Raw genomic sequence first — 17,932 nt, forward strand, 5'->3', positions numbered from 1 at the left:
CTGTATCCACGGCAAGCGGAATCGTGCTCTTCAGGCGCTCAACTTTATCAGCAAAGTGTTTAGCAAAATTTCGATTGCTCCATGGGTTCCTGAGCAACTGGACCGACCAGGCTTCGGACCACTTGGAACAATCTCCTGGGACAACACTCTGCTGATGCAATAGAGGCAGCAAAGAACTCCCTCTTTGTTGTCTTTATTGCCACTTGGTAGGCAGTGATTGCTGCTCTAACCAGTGTCCGATCGTCTTCAGTGCGAGATTTCTGCCACCGGCGCTCAAGTCGTCTCACCTCCTGCCTCAGACCCCGCAACCGTGGTGTATACCAGGGCGCTGTCTGAGTTCTATTCAGGGGGAGAGGACGTTTCAGGGCCACCCGATCCAAAGCCCCAGTGATCTCCTGATTCCACTTCATCACCAGGGCTTCGACCGGGCGACCTTCAGTCAGCTCCAAATCACCCAGCGCATTCAGGAATCCCTGCAGTTCCATCAGGCGTCTGGGGCGGACCATCTTAATAGGTCCTTGTCCCCTACGGAGGGTGTGTGGCATCGAGAGGTCTATATTCACCAGGTCCGAGACCACCTCAAGCACCTCGGTCAGGGAGTCTGCTGTGCAGCGGGGTGGGCAGTACACAAGCAGAATCCCTAAACTGCCCGTTGGGCCCAACCTCCAGTACATGCAATCAACAAACTTGGTCTCATGGAGAGGAGGTCTGGCGAAAACCAGAGATCCCCGATAGATGACTGCCACACCCCCTCCCCGCCTACCAATCCTCGGCTGCTGTGCATACTGGAAACCCGCTGGACACATGGCCTCAAGTATTGGAGCTGAGGCCTCATCCAGCTGATGAGCTGTTCCCACCTCAGGAAGCGGCAGACAACTCTGTTATACATTTTTTTTTAATTAAGCAGAGGCTGGGTGGCTACCTCTTAGGGATGCTGGAATACTGGATGCATTGGGTTGGACTAGATGACCTTTGATACACCTTCCAATTCTATTATCATGGGTTTTCAGCTGGCTGCTGTTCTTATTCTTATTCATTTTCTCCCCATGGATGCAACTGTGACTAAAATATTTGGAAGGCCACAGTGTGGTTCCTTATGCATCTTGCCCAGTGAGAGCCTTAGTAAGCTGATCAGAGAATGCCATCTCCTCGCTCTCTTTCAGTCATGCTGTGTTAGTTTTGCCCTCTTCAACATACTGCCTTGATCATTGTGCTTATTTTTAATATTCCTGCCTCTAAATTGGCTGAGATATTCTCCAATAATTACTTCCTTGTCATGCTTCCAACCCCTTCAGAGTCTTTGTGTTATTGTTTTAATACTGCTAGATGAGGATCAGTTGCAAATATATATCTCTATGTACTCTGCACCTTCCCCTCCCACCATTTGCTTCATCTTGCATCTTATTGCAGCGGTGGGCGAACTTCAAACTTGTGGGATTTACTTTGGTTTTTTCCCTAGAAGAGGACTTACCAGCTGGAGCCAAGTGCAAAATAGTGGCTTAGAAATAGAGCTGAACAAGGAAAAGGGCAACTCTGAGTGCATCTCAGTCCAGCCATTTGTTTTCAGAATTTATTTTTATTTGACAAGATTTATATGCTGCCTCATAACAAAAATCCCAAGGAACATTCTGCACTTGTGTTGTCCCTGATCACCTATCAAGTTGGCAAATCAAAACAGCCTTTCTCATAAATATTATTATAACAGTGTCTGAATCTTCTTTAGTCTAGAGCAGGGGTTCTCAAATTTTCTACCCTCAGGACCCACTTGGGAGGACTGCAAATTACAGTCACAAAATGACTATGCCGGGCTGAAGCCAATCAGAAAATGGTGGCCAAGTGGGATGAGATTGGCATAATCAGTGGCAATTGCTGATATTTTCTGTTGATAACTAATCTCTTTTGGAAATTACTGGATTCTGTGCCATAGCAATTTTCTTATGACAAGGAGTTCCATAGATCAGCTTTTCTCAAGCTAGGTACAGACACTGGCTCTGGAAGTATTGTGATTTAGCCTCCCAGTTCTAGGCAGAATTTGATGATCTGGAAGCTCTAATTGGAGAAAATATTTTATACTCCCCCATGCCTCTCAAAGTATTTTTACTAGTTTTTTGCAATTTTTTTCTACCCATCCCCTTTCACACTTAGCTTGTAGGCTGCCCTCAACAAACTGCCAGTTTCTTTCATTTCCCCTGCTCCTTTTAAGTTCATCCTCCTATAACAACTGTCCCCTCTATTCTTCCTTTCTATTCCCAGATGATGATTTTATTTGATTTGAAAAGCCATTTGACCATTATCTTTTTCTAATTTTCTCTGGGCTTTTCACCTTAGATGAGAGAGACCTTCCCTCCTTCCCCTCCACAAAATCACAGTCTGCCAGCCGTCTTAACTAAGCATGCAGAGAACTGTTGGTGTTGGCATTTGTTCATCCAAATGTCATGGATGGTACAAGTGAGTGAGGAGGCACTGGGAGGTTGAGATACCACTTTGTCTCTAGGGTGCTCTTTAATCATCACATCAGAGAATACAGTGCTGTGCTCTTAAGTGTCCCTGAAATATTTGGAAATGCATTGGGCCAATAAATTCTTTAATTTTGTGCACCCTTGAGATTTCATCTCCCCTTTCTCCAGTGTGCATTGTATGGTGCCTTCATGTTCATGCACATGCATTCACATGGATTTGTGACAGAGGCAAAATATATTCATCTGTCCCCAGAGATTTATGTTCTAGAGAAACTGGAAACAGAGTTGAACCCTGATGAATTCTTATTGATAGATTGCATTTATATACTACTTTTCCTCCAAAGAGCCCGAGATGGCATACATGGTCCTGCCTCCCCAACTCTCACAGCAGAGTTGTGAAGCAGGTTAGATGAAGAGAAAGTGATTGACTCAAAGTCATGACCTCAGAGCAGGGCCGGATTATCCATTAGGCTTAGTAGGTTGAAGCCTAGGGGCCCGGAGCTCTTGGGGGCCCGTTGGGCACTGGCCCGAGGGCCCCTGGAGCTACAGAGGACCCTCCGCTATCCTTCTGTGATCTGCGGAAGCAGGACAGGAGCTGCGGATCTCAGGACAAGAGCTTCCGAACCACCCACCATCCCCCCGCTTCACTTACCTTTTTCTCCGCTGTTTTTTGCGGTTTGTCATCAATCAAGAAGGTGGCCGAGGTTTCCCTAAGGGGCTGAAGCCTCTGCTACCATCTTGGTTGATGGCATGCATGTGTGCCTAAGAGGAGAAGGGGCCCCCAAACACTGATCAGCCTAGGGGCCCTCCTCAGCTTAATCTGGCCCTGCCTCAGAGTCCAGCAATCAAGACTCTGAGTAAGAGGCTGCAGAGTTTCCAGCTAAGGAGTCACACTAGGTTCAGAGCTCTGAGACTTCTGCTGGAGATCTAGAGACAGCTGATGCTGAGGTTGAAAGATAGGGAACCCCCAAAGAACCTCCCATACCACAAGGGCCTATAGGGCCACAGCCAGGACCTCACCGGCCCAGTGCCTCAGGGTTCCCACCCGACAGGCTATGGAGTGAGGAGGAGTACCCATCTTCAGGGCAGAGGACTGGCACTTTAAGGACTGGACATTCTCCACAAAGAGGCAGGGCCTGGGAGCAGTAGTGTGGGGGCAGAGGCTTAACAAGGCTAACATTGCTCTCAATATTTGTCAGAGCAAGTTGCTCACTTGGAGCTATCCATGGTCCTGCAACTCCTTACTTGCCTTGCCTTGTGGGATCCAGTATCAGAGCAGGGCACAACATGCAAGGTAAAGGTCAGTGTAGATTTGAACTGGAGTCTTCCCAGTCTCAGGCCAATGCTCCTGGGCCACTACACCACACTGGCTCCAGCGACAGCTTCAGCACCACACAGTAACAAAATGTCAACAAGGCATCTCCAAAAGGCAAAAATTATGACAGTGATTCTTCCAAGTACAGAAACCAGAAAATAGTGATTGTTCCTGGAAAGTAGGGACAGTAGGACTGTATGATCTTATCTTTCTTCCTTGCCCTGCCAGTAGTGTCATCTCCAGGTTTTGGAGAGCCCTTGGGCAAGATACCCTCTGTGAGATCCCCTCTCTCAGTGAGTCCACTTCCTCGCTGCCATTATCACCAGCTGCTCCTCTTTCTCATTTTTGCTGCCACCTGCTTGCTAGGTGGAAAACCAATGAGCAAGCAGGCAGAAACGTCTACTGGTCCTCCTCCTCATTACCACTGTTGACTGGGGCAGAGCAAGAGGCAGATGAACAAGCAAGCAGTTTACAATAGTGAAGCGGAGAAGCAGGTACAAGAGGCTTTTGTCAGTGGGTCTCCTGATGGGTTGGTAGATGCCCAGCCATACCAACCCTTGATCCTGGCCCTGCCAGTGCTCACTGAAATACTCATTTGGCTCTAAGATGCCCTGTACCTCTCTAATGCTCATTTGCCCTGTTATTTCCATTCCCTTGCATGCCTTAGGATTTGCCAATCCATCCTAGACTTAGAAACTTTATACGCCACTTTCTTGGGAATGTATCACCTACATTAATGCAAATAACGTATAGCACTCCTTGATTATACCAATGCGTAAAGTTTGGAAATGGTAACTACAAGTTGTGCAATTTTCGTCTGTATTTTTGTAGTAGTTTTGCCTCATCATAGGCAGGGCTTTTTGTGTGTGACAGTAGTCACCAGTACAAAGTACCAGCACTACTTTTTTGGCTGTCCATGGTAGCCATTATGTGCTTGCATTCACAGCACTTTTATCAATATACGAGTACTGGCTCCTTGTTTGTTTTTTTACCAAAAAAGCACTGTTCATAGGTACGATAGGTAGGCTAACAGATGGAATAGCAAATTAATTTTTCTCAGATGTGTATTCTCTTTTTTCTGATTCTTATTTTTCTTTGTTTTCTAAATAAATAACACCTTCAAAATTAAAAAAACAACCCTATGTAAATCTATGCAGACTGCAAAAATGTACTGCTACTGCCAAATTGGGTTTCCCCCCCCTCTGGGATTGGAAATTGAAGAGTTTTGTATCCTGTACTGCAGAACACTATGTTTATATAATTATATAGGAGTGACTCCACAGAAAAAGTTTACAATGTCCTTAATGTGTTTGTGATATACAGTGGTGTAGTGGCAAATTCAGAACTGCAGGTTCCCTTTATAGTCACACCACACCCCTTTGCAGCCACACCCCTTCTTCGCTTCCCCTGTCCCTTACTCTCCATGTCCTCTCAGAGTCCATATTCTGTTATAACAGATGTCCCTAGTAGCCAATCAGCATGAAAGGGGAGACTGTGTATTGGCTACTGAGAAGAATCTTCTCAGTGGCTGACTCATCTCCTTTCATTCTGATTGGCTCCAATCAGCATAAAAGGACAAGGATTTTTTTCAGTGACTAACACACTACGCTTTCATATTAATTAGCTCATACACAGGGGCCTGGCTGGGACCCTGTTCCCCCCAAAATAATGGGTCTACAACCCCCCGCAACCCTGGATGACTACACCTCTGTATCTATATATAATTTGGAGGGGTTCATTATCCTATTAATGGCAGATTCATTCCTCACCCTAAGAAGACTGCATGATGGATTCCTCTTTATGGTGTATGATCTGGAATTCTTGGACACTTCTTATGAGCGCTGAATTTGCAGAGCTCTTGGGGCTCCATCAAGCACAAATTACTGGCAAAAGCACTCTTTAAAAGTGGTGATTTGGAGCTAAAGGGAAAGGTGGGGGGGCTCAGTGTGCACAGCATAGTGGACTATATTTATAATGCCTCCAAGTGGGGAAAAACATCCTGGTATGAGTCATTAAAGCCACATGTTGCCAGCAAATCTGCTGGAATGTAATTTCTGAAACAGCAGGTCACCACATGCACCTGTGGATGAAAAGGATGAGGAGGGACAGCAGTTACATCCAGCAAGGCGGTTTTGTACAAGCTATAGCACTTACTTTCTCCCTTATCATGATAGAGAGGATTATTGATCTGTTCTTGCCCCACCTTCCTTATAGAAAACATTGATCCGACTCAAGTTCCAAATCAGAGTTGATCTTTGTTGGACTTTATTATGTAGTGCAGAGGTTCTCAATCTGTGGTCCATGGATGGGCTTAAGGGGACCCATGAACCAAGCACACACACACAAAGATTTTTTTTCTTCGATTGCCATTCTGTTATTTTGAAAATGTTGTGTGTTTGTGTTTATGTGCATTTTTCTGGGAAGGGGGTTCAAAGATTTCATCAGATTCTCAAAGGGGTCTGTGACCCAAAAAAGGTTAAGAACTACTCTAGTATGAGTGAACCTAAGGATCCTCTTGAGAGCTGCTGTCAGTCAGAGTAGACCATACTAAACTAGACTGGACAAACAGGCTGACCGGGTACAAGGCAGCTTCCCATGTTCCTACTCTAAATTAATGTGTTCCTGGAGCTGCTTTGCAGACTCTGTTTTGTAGTGCTGCATTTGGCACTCCCACCCACACAGGCAGGGGGTGAATTGTTAAATGCTTTTGCCTCCCCCTTCCTACCATGATGCCAGCAAGGCACAGGAGGAACGGATGAGTCAATCCGACTCCTCTCTCTTCTGCCTCCGGGGCTTCCAATTTGTGCTTTTGTCTCTGCGGCACTCCAGCCTTATTGTGCGAGTGTCTGACAGTGCTGATGGGGAAAGGAGAAGGTGGCTGTTTGTTCCATAAGCATCTGGAGAGCTCTAAAAGACCCTCTTCCCTCTTCTTGCAGAGAAGTCCTCCTGTGACTCATCAGACCTGACGCCAGCAGTCAGCCAGGTTGGGCACTGGCCAAGGGTCCCAGGAGCTTGGAAGGGCCTCTCACCAGCCTGTCTGTGCTGCTGTTCACTGCCCTGCCAAGGGGGCCCTTGGATGTTTTTCAGTGGTGTGTGGCAGTGCCGCATTTGAATGGGAGCTAAGTTTACTTCCCCTTTGCAGTGGCTGCTCACCATTTTACAGTATCTAAAATGTAATGCCCTGGCCCATAGATCTATGGAATTTGCTGATTCCATAGAGCTGTAATCTGGGTAGCCCACCACTGGCATCATGCTAACGACTCCCTGAAGTCTGGTGCCAGCTCAGGTCTGAAGCAGCAGGTGTCTCTCTTTACATAAGAACATAAGAAGAGGATGTTGGATTAAGCCAATGGCCCATCTAGTCCAGCATCCTGTTCTCACAGCAGCCAACCAGATGCCTATGAGAAGCCTACAAGCAGGACCTAAATGCAATAGCGCTCTCCCTTTTTGCAGTTTCCAGCAACTGAAAACTATTCAAAAGCATGTTGCCTCCGACCATGGAGGTAGAGCATAGCCATCATGGCTAGTAGCCATTGATAGCTGTATCCTCCATGTAATTGTCTAACCCTCTATTACTTGTCTTTACTGACCAGCAGCCATCTAACTTTGAAATAATCTGATTGATGTTCTTAAAAAAAATCTGGAATGAACATGCGAACCTAAGCCTAGCAGATTTGTGTGCAGGGCAATGCAGGATGCATAATGCACAGTGTCTTTGATCTGGCTTTTTCTGCATACACAAAGATAGTAATTTGTTGGCCCATTAAAGAATTTACCTGTCAGAAATTCTGTGGGCATAGTTTGAAATCTGAGCTGACAAAATGAATGGCTAACAGGAAAAAAAAGATAAGCAGCCCTTTTTGTCAAAGAATTGTCCCCCTGGGGTCCCTTGTCCTTAGTTCCCCAAGGGGGGTCCTTTGTTTCCGAGAACAGTCCCAACTCTCCTGGGTCTCTGCATCTCAGGCAAAAACTCTCCCTCCTTCAGGAGTAATTACTCACGGTAGTACTGCCACCATCCTTCTTCCCGGTTTCTATCTCTGAGAGAAGGGATCTCAGAGGCCTTTGTGAATACTGACGGGATTAACCCTCATTAAAAAAGGTAATCAGTAGCATTCAGCGATCAAGGACTAGATTTAGAATCTTTAGTTCCAAGCCAATACACACCACTTATAAAAAGATAGTTTATTTAAAAGTAAATAAGATGGTATATACAAAAGAGAGCAGCGGTTTCTTTCCTTAAAGCTAAACACCCTCAGACGGGTTACACGAGGTACATTGGCATAACAAAGGGGAGAGGTTCAGTACAGACAAAGGAATACAACAAAAGTCTATCTAAGCTATGATCCTATACTTACTGCAGAATTGCCTGGTTCCCAAAAGGCTTCTCTCTGTCAATTCAGCGAGTCCAGGTAGATGGAAAAAGGGAACTGAAGGATCATTCTTCCTTTTTTATGGAGTTTAACAGTCAACACGGAAGGGGGAAAGCAAATAGCCATATTCCGCCCCTGCCGGGATCTACTCCTTTGAAGTCTTTGAAGATAAGGGAGCTAGACAGCATCACCCAGGGGTCCTGATCTACAACACCCCCTCTTCCTGACTTTTAATCCCAGGAAGCCAATAAGGGATAACAGCTAAGGATCAGTTGCATCTCCTTGCAAGGTTGCAAATTGACTGTCTGACACTGAGCTTCAGATCTCCCCCAGTAGGGAGTCCTAGGGAACCACAGGCTCCCAGAATTCTCTCTGGTTGATCCATTTCAGCTTGACCAAAGTTAGCTATTCTTGACACTTTTATGCTTGGATTTTATTTTATTTTATTCATTTTAAACATTTTATTATTCTTCCAGTTCATCCAGTAACACAAATATAATACATCAGAAATTAACAAACCATAAAATCAAAATATCTACTCCATTAATATCTAATTTTAACATACCAAACCAGGATCTTCATCTTCTGGTGCCTTGGTTCTTTTGCCACCAATGCTCTGGTGCCTTGTCAAACCAGGCAGATTAAACTCTGTGAGCCAAGGCTGCACCTGGGGCTTTAGTAGTGGTCTGAAAACTGTTAGCTGACCCCACAAGCCAATCAGGGCTCACCAAGCACTATCCTATATACTAGGAGGTGGTGGGGAACTTATTTTATTTTATTTATTTATTATTTGATTTAAATCCTGGCCTTCCTCCCAGCAGGAGCTCAGGGCGGCAAACAGAAGCACTAAAAACACCTTCAAACATAATAAAAACAGACCTTAAAATACGTTAAAACAAAACAACATTAAAAACATTTTTTAAAAAAAGCTTTAAAAACTTGTGGCCTTCCAGATGCTTTTGGACTCTCTGACTCCTATAAGCCCTGGCCAGCATGGCCAATATTCAGGGATAATGAGAGCTGTAGTCCAGCAATATCTGGAAGGCCACAAGTTCCCCACTCCTGTTACATATTATACTATATTATACTTGAACCTGGTGTTGCCTGGGAATTCTAATAAACCAAAACAACAGAGCTTTTTTGAATAAGTGGTTAAAATCACTGCAGTTTAAAAATTTTTCATTCTGTCAACTTGATTCAACATGGCATCCAATTGTATCCAAATGTTAGGAGTTTGGGGACAAGGTGACATCAGTACGCTGATTACACGTAGTTCTTCTTCTCCATAACATCTCAATCAGGAGAGGCTGTGCGGGCCCTCGACCAGAGCCTGGACGCAGTGGTGGGATGGATGCAAGGAAATAAGCTGAGCTTGAATCCTGGCAAGAGGGAGTCAGTGTGGGTGAGTGGTTTCTGTGTCTGAGAAATTGGTCAGTTGCCTGACCTGGAAGGGGTTGCATTCCCCCTGAAGATGCAGGTACGCAGTCTAGGGGTACTTCTGGATCTAGCTCTGTTGCTGAAGGCCCAGGTAGTCTCAGTGGCTAGAAGTGCCATTTATCAGCTGCTCGTAGCAAGACTACTATGACTGTTTCTGGACAAGAAAAGCCTGACCACAGTAGTTCAAGCACTACTTCAAGACTTGATTACTACAATGCACTCTATGTGGGGCTTCCCTTGTACTTGACCTGGAAACTGTAATTTGCTGCAGCCAAATTGCTGACAGGAATGAGAGCCCATCAGCACAAAACAACTCTGCTCAGGGACCTGCACTGGTTCTTGATTGGCTACCGAGCCAAATTCAAGGTATTAGTATTGGTATATAAAGTCCTTTAACAGCTTGCAGGACCACCTTACCCCATATGTGCCCACTCAAGCACTTCAATCTGCAGAACAGGCACTGTTACAGGTACCACATAATATCCATCCCGCACTTGTAAGAAGTAGTTCTGTTAGTATTGCAGCACCAACCCTTTGGAACTCCCTGTCTATTTACATCAGGCAGGCACCTTTGCTGTATTCTTTTTGGCACTTGCATAAAACCTTTTCGTTTAGGCAAGCCTATCCAGATACACAGCTGCTGATGTGTTTCTAATTTTTTTGTCTGTTGCTGTTTTTAATTGGTTTTTACTGCTTTATTGATAAGTTTAATGTCTTGTAAACTGTTTAGAGATTTTTTACAATCAAGCTTTATATACATTTTAATAAATAATTATTATTCTCCAAGTGTGGATCTCTAGGCAATCAAAGAAGCACTATGCAGTCCAAGGCTTTCTGACAAAAAAAAAATGTTAGGGGAAAAAACCCTTGAGGGACCTCCACAAAAAAGCACAATAAGGACTGCGAATACTCACTGGATGGCCACAGTATGCTAACTGATTGTTGCGGGGGAGGAAATGGAAAACCAGGGACGGAGCAGAAACGGAATGAAGAACCCTGAAAGTAGGTATGGCTGGCTCCCTGAACAGGAGCACTCTATATTGCAATATTTTTGTTGCTGGTCCCACTTGTAGAACCCTAACATCCACCCGGTTCCCTAGTCTGAGCAACTTGTCTAATTGAGTAGCCACCTAAACTCCTGTGCTTTTCCTTGTCTCTCTGCTATTATGAAACCTGTCCGCTGGCCCATTTTTGCCCACAATGTCTGTCTTTTTACTTTATTTTCCCTATGCCGGAACTAGATCCCCAGGTGTGGTCTATCTCTGAGTTTAGCAGAGGCCCGTCAAGACTGGAACATGCAGTCTCTTGTTGCACCACTCAATTGTGGGGGCGCTAGTATTGGCCTTTTTTATGTACCTTATCTTTTTGTTGTTTTTTCTGTTTTGAACATAGGTCTTTGAATGCCAATACTTTCAAACTTCTTCACAATTCTTAGGGGTGCACTTTGGCCAGCAACTCTTGCAAATGACACAATACTCATTTCTCTTTTTTTCCAAGGCCCCGGTGCTCATTGTCACATCAATAGATCTCATTTTTCCCATACTTTCACTGCCAAAGCTTGGCAATATGACTCTCTTAAAAATCCATCAAATGCTGAAAGGGAAATAACAAAGAGCAAAAGTACATGCCACTTCTCCGGACTGATTTCTTTCTGACTGAATGCACTTACTCAGCTTTGCCAGATGTAATTGAGGGAATAACAGAGCGAGATTGATTTGATTCTGGGGTGAGCTTCAAAGTAACAACCTGCTTCACATTTCTATGTCAGTTTCAAGTGTGCAAAGTACTTTCAGAATGTTACATCATTCAGGAAGCAACTGCTATGTGAGGTGGATCATATCCCCATTTTACAGATAGGGAAATGAAAGTGAAAAGAGGTACAGACCTTATTCAAGCTCACAGAATCAATGTCAGGAAATTTTTAATTGGCCACCTTCTCCAGAGTGGACCCAAGATTTAGAAAATAACCGATGATTTCTGTTCTCTCACTATTTAACATGGGTTATTATAGTGTTATCGCTCAACTGAAATCTCAGTGTTGAATTGCTGTATGTCAGGCATTTGGGAAAGGCACAGAAATTTTGCCAGAAAAGCTGGCAATCAGTCTTAGATTCTACATGAGTCACAGCAATTTGGCTGCAGCTGAGGTTCCCTCCACCTCTTCACAGGAACACAGGAAGGTGCTTTATATAGAGTCAAGCCACTGGTCCATCTCCCTCAGTATTGTCTACAACAGGGTGGGGAACCTCATGCCCAGGGCCAAATGCGGACCTTCAGACCTCTCTGTCTGGATCTTGGGACTTTCCTTAGGCCATGCCCCTCCCCCAGCCAATCCTGCTCCACACCCTCCTTGTGTTTTTGCCTGGCTGGTTGCATTCTTGAATTGTGATGATGGATGGAGAGAAGGGTGTGTATAAGCCTCTAATTAACACTGTACAAAAGGAAGAGTCACATCCTTTGCTCCACCCACATTTTCCTCTTCCCCCACCCATCGCTGCCATGTCTCCCCTGGAAAGTTCCTCAAAAGAGAATGCCACCATCAGGCTGGAAAAGATTCCCTGCCCAGTCTACACTGACAGTGGCTTTCCAGTGTTTCGGACTAGAGGCATTCCCAGCCCTACCTGGAGATTGAACCTGGGACCTTCTGCCTTCAAAGCAGATGCTCCACCACTGAGCTACAGACCCACCCCTTCCTTGAAAAATGCAGCCTTCCTCCCTTGATCCTTCTTGTTTCTTGGTGTTTTGTGTGTTTCAAGAATCATCTGTGTCACCTGGTTATTTGCAAGCTCCAGATTCAGAGGCTGTATGCTACTCTGTACCAGTTGCTGGGGAGGGCTAATGTCTTCATGCCCTGCTTGTGGACTTCATGGAGGCATCTGATTGGCTAACAGAGTGCTAGATAGCCCTTTGGTCAGATCTGGGTTCCTCTTATGCTCCTTATCTGTTCTAATGTTAAAACAGTGCTGTGCTTGCATTGCTGGATTGAGAATAACCTCACCATGTCTAATATACATTTGACCAGTCACTATTGTGAGAGGGCTGGTGGAACTGCATCTAGGTTCTGCTGCCCTCCCAATGGATGATCAGCACCGTCAAAACTGACAGCAGCAACTATCTGCTTGGCAGATACAAATGCTGAATCCTTGCATTCAGCAGCCCCATACGCAGCCCACTGTTGCACAAGGACCTGCAGATTGGGGCCTGTATCTCTTGGGCACAGTCCTTACCAGTGGTGACTGGTGGCTCCATGTCAGTGGGGCAGTGGAATCCGCTCTGGGTTTTAGTCCAAACTTTCAAAGAGCTGCCCAAGGTGCTGAAGCACTTTCAGACTAAAACCCAGAGTGGATTCCACTGCCCCACTGACATGGAGCCACCAGCTGCCACTGCTCCTTATGCATCTCTCTGAGGAAAAAGCTGAACTTTTTTTGCCTCCACATTTCCAACAGGTTTATTACAAAACAGTTGCCTGTTTGGCACCATACACTCATAATTCTTACACCAAGGGGAGTCCTTATTTGCTCCTCCATTTGCCTCCCTCCACCCCATAAATACATCCTTTATTTGCTTTCCAAAGGCCACCCTTCAGGTGAGAGAGCTGTATTCACAATGCTAATTGTCAGAGAGCGCCAAGGATGAGCAGAAAGGAGTTCTCAATAGCTGCTCTGTATTTGTAGAACTCACTTTGTTGAAGTTTTCAGAAGTCTAGCCATCTGTGGCAGCAAAACCAACAGTCTCATGGCATTTTATTTTATTGATTGATTTATTATTACATTTATATCCCGCTCCTCCTTCCAAAGTGATCCCAGGGTGGCAAACAACAAATGATAAAACATGTATTTTAAAAAACAAAAAATCTTAAAAATGAAACATCTTTAAAAACTTATTTAAAACATTTTAACAGTTACAATACAGAAGCAGAGAGGGACAAGGTATCTACTTAAAAGGCTTAGCAAGTACCAAATTTCATGGACCAGAAGCCACTTCAGCAGATACATGAAGTGTTTTATCAGATGCAATCCTAAGTGGGCAGGTATATATGTTTATGCCATGGCATAATACATTTGTTAATCTTTAAAGTGCAACAAGACTAAGGATAGGCAAATCCACTCGTTTTGGTTTCCCTCTGTTTCTCATTTTTCCAGTTTGAAGTTCAGTTCTCCACATTTCCACACCAGTTTGTTATTTTTTTTTTAAAAAAAGTTGTCATGGAAATGTGTCAGCATTTTAGTGTGAATTCCAAACATACACATTTTGTATGCAATTTTGCCTAATGTACACATTTTTGCAAAGCATTCTTCCTTAATGCATTTTGTATGTTATTTTCAGGAATAAATGCGTTTTATGCACACTTCACATGAGTACATGCATTTTTGTGCATGTTACGTGTCTGGCTGCAGTGCAAGATTTGGAGATTTGCGGATTTTGATGGAAGGTTGTGTTTCCATTCATTTATTGTTTCAGAAAGTGTGAATTTGGAAGGTTTGCCTTTAATTGGAACTATTTTGAATTTATACCCCATCCATAGACAAGACTCTTCTTTTTTCACATCCTCAGAGATTCACCAGAGCTCTAACCAGATCATATTTTAGTGAGTTGTTGTCAGAGTTGAGCAACAGTAGCATTATTTTAATGCAGAATGGTTTGTTACTTTTGACATGTTGTTACCCATCCAAGACTGGACATAATATACATTTAAATTCATAATAAAAATTCACTCCCCCCACCTCCAGGAATCACTTTGATCCAAAGCATTCATCTTTGCATTATGGTGGCTGGCATGGGAATTATCTATATGACCCAGACTGCCCACTTTTAGTACAGTACTAGAACTGATTGTCATCCAATGATATTAATCTGGCAGTAGCAGCAGGACAAACAAAAGGAAGAAGTTTATCACCCAAAACACAATTGTGTTCTAGAATTCACTGTCACAAGATGTGGTGATGGCCACCAACTTCAAAGCCTTAAATTAAAAGATTAGACATTTGCATGAAGAATTGTCCTATCAATGGTTACTGGTCAGGACAGCTCAATTGAACCTCCATGTTCAGACACAGCATATCACTGAATACAAAGTTGCTGCAGGCACTCAGTAGGGGAGGGCTACTGGTTAGCAGGATGTTGAACGAGATAGACCTTCAGATTGATCCAACAGGACTCTTAGGTAGATTTTTAAACATATATTTCAGTTGTAAGTTGGTTTATTGCTATACATTATAATCCGCCCTGAGATCTTGAACAAATCAAGGGTGGGCTATAATAAAATAATTAATAAATACCCACATCATCCAAATATCCCTAACTTACCAAAGAAGGCATGGGGAAGCAGCATTGTGGTGGAAACCATGCTGCAACATATGGATCAGGCCTTTTACAGTCCCTAACAGGTGGAAATCAGGTAGAACAAGGCAGCCTGAAAGAATCCATCAAACAATGTACTCTACTACAGTTATGCTTTGAAGAGGGGATGAAAATCCAAAATGCTCATGGCAAGTGAGTCTGTTATTCCCTTCTCCCTCCACGTATATATATATATATTTATTGGCTTTTACCAGGGGAGGGGACCTGTTTTCAGCCAAAGGGTCATATTCTTCTCTGGGCAACATTTTGAGGGCCACATGCCAGTGGTGGATGGGAGCAGAGGCAAAAGTGGACAGAGCAATGGATGGAAAATTTACCTTTATGATAGGCTAGTTTCTACACACATTCACACAGCCTACTCTATCCTCCATCCAGACAAGCGTGAGGCATTATCATAGTTCAAGGATGCATTCTGTGTGTGTGTACTGTCTTCAAGTCGATTCCGACTTATGGCGACCCTATGAATATGGTTTTCATGAGGCTAAGAGGCAGTGACTGGTCCAAGGTCACCCAGTGAGCTTCATGGCTATGTGGGGATTCGAACCTTGGTCTCCCAGGTCGTAGTCCAACACCTTAACCACTACATCACATTGTAGCCAGGCAAAAATACTCTGGGAGCAAAGCAGAGCATGGCCTGGGGAGCGATGGTGTGGCCAGAATGACCACATAGAGTCACCTAGAGGGCTGCATTCGGCTTCCAATCCTGAGGTTGCTTAACCTCTGGCTTTCCCCATTTGGAAACCACAAAATGTATGAGTGTCTTGGGGAAAACTGATACCAATCCATAAATATATTCTTATTTACAAAAAGTGTTTTCTTGAAAAGGCATCTGGATGATGTATTTGAAATGAAAGCAAGCATGTTTGTCCACTTATTACACACACACACACACACACACACACACACACACACACACACACACACTTACTTTATGGCAGATGTAGCTAACCTGTGGCCCTCCAGGTGTTGCTCAACTCCAACTCTCATCAACCCTGGCCAGCATAATGGGAGCTACAGCCCAACAACATCTGGAGGGCCACAGGTTTGCCACTACTGCCTTATGGCCTGACTGGCTTCCTGACAAGTGGTACATGTGCCAAAATAGAGTGCTGTTGGGGCAATTCTTATTAAATCTGGATAGTCAAAGCAGTGGGAGCAGCAAGGCTTGCAACCTGATCTTATGCATGTCTACTTGAAAGGAAGCGCCACTCTGTTCAAAGAGATAAAATGACTGCAAGAGGGCCATTGCCCATTACTTTTCTTATCTTATTATATAATAAAAATGTAAGTGTCACATTGCAGTTCACTTGGCTACAGATAGGTGGCATAGCAAACTACAGCATAATGCCCTGCAGAATTAGGTTAGAAGCAGGAGACAATGGAAACAGGCAGGAGGAGTATTTATTTATTTATTACATTTATACCCCGCCTTTCTTTTCATGATAGAAACCCAAGGCGGCTTACATATGGTTCCCAGGCAGTCTCCCATCCAGGCACTGACCACACCTCACCCTGCTGTAGCAGGGAGCTGGCCTTATGTGCCTTCATACCCTAGCCTACTGGGACCAGTAAAGAGGGAGTAAAGAGGGGTGCATGGGAAGGTTTGCCAAAGAAGAGAAACTGAGACAGACAGAAATAAAGAGGCATGTGTAGGTAGGTTTAGCAGAGAAACGGAGACAGGGATGGCAGCAGCAGAGGAAAAGAGGAGCACTAGCAGGCCTATGGCAGCCGATGCACACCAACAGCTGGAGCATTGTGAGGGTTGGCAAGAGAGTTTGCTTTGGGGAGTAGGAGTGCCTGGGTGTGGTGGGGTTGGCGCATAAAGTGTGCAGGAGCGAAGCCCCTAATATTAAACAGATTATTGGACCAGAATGATCAGTAGATGTTTCTTCACTATGGGAGCTAATGGTTAGGAAATAATTGGAGGGGAAGGACCTTAGTTTATTGGCAGGGCATCTGCCTTGTATGCAGAAGATCCACGGTTCAATGGCTGGCATCTTCAGGCAGGGCTGGGAAAGTCTCATAGCTGAAACCCTCCAGAGATGCTCCCACAATACTGTGCTGGAGGCACTTGGTATAAGGCAGTACCTCGCCCAGCTCCCATCATCCCTGCCCGTTTACCATGCTTGTTGGAGCTGATGGGATTTGTAGTTCAGCACCATCTGCAGGACCACAGGTTCCCCACACCTGCTCTCTTGAAAGGGGGAGCTAGCAGAACTCAGAGAGCGATACTTAATTACCAACTCTTCATTTTGGAGACAGAAGGATGGTGGTGGCAGCGAGGCATATATCCTGTGCTCCTCGGAATAAAGTTTGGATGGAAAAGTCAATGTATAAATGGCATTAGCTTGAAAAAGGGAGATTGTCCGGAGCACGTGCAGAATTCCCCCTCCTTGCACTACCATTCCTCCTGCCATCTATGCAAGGCTTCCAGGTTAGAAGAGAGACGTTTCAGACAGATTCGGAATCAATGCCTTAAAAGGGGCGGCGAGGGGAGGGGATTAGGTACTGGAGAAAGAAAAAAAAAGGCAGGAGCTGGTGAAGTGTATCCTGCGGAATATGCGACTGGGCGAAAATAAAAATCCACAACGTTCTCCCCGGTAACCTCTCCCCCAAGCACAATGTAAGGAAAGGCACGGGGAGTAAACTGAGGAATAAAACTAACCTGAGGAAGTGAAGTGACACGCTGGCGGGCGTCCACACGGACCGACCCACGCGAGAGAGATCGCGCGCGCCAGGAACAGAGGGCACTCTCATTGGGGCGCGCCACGCATCCACACGAACACTCCACTCACTCACGGGTCTGCGGCGGCGGCAGGAACACGCCGCGATCTACGCAGAAGGGCAGACGACCGGGAGCCTGACGGTCGCAACCGGAGGTTATTGGCACGAGGAGGAGGAGGAGAAGAAAGGGACGCGCGCGAGGGCGTGGGTTTCCTTCACGCCACGCATCTGCTCCCGGGACGAGCGGGAGGTCGTCTCGCTCAAAA

This window comes from Rhineura floridana, chromosome 12 (genome assembly GCF_030035675.1).
Source record: "Rhineura floridana isolate rRhiFlo1 chromosome 12, rRhiFlo1.hap2, whole genome shotgun sequence".
NCBI lineage: Eukaryota > Metazoa > Chordata > Lepidosauria > Squamata > Rhineuridae > Rhineura > Rhineura floridana.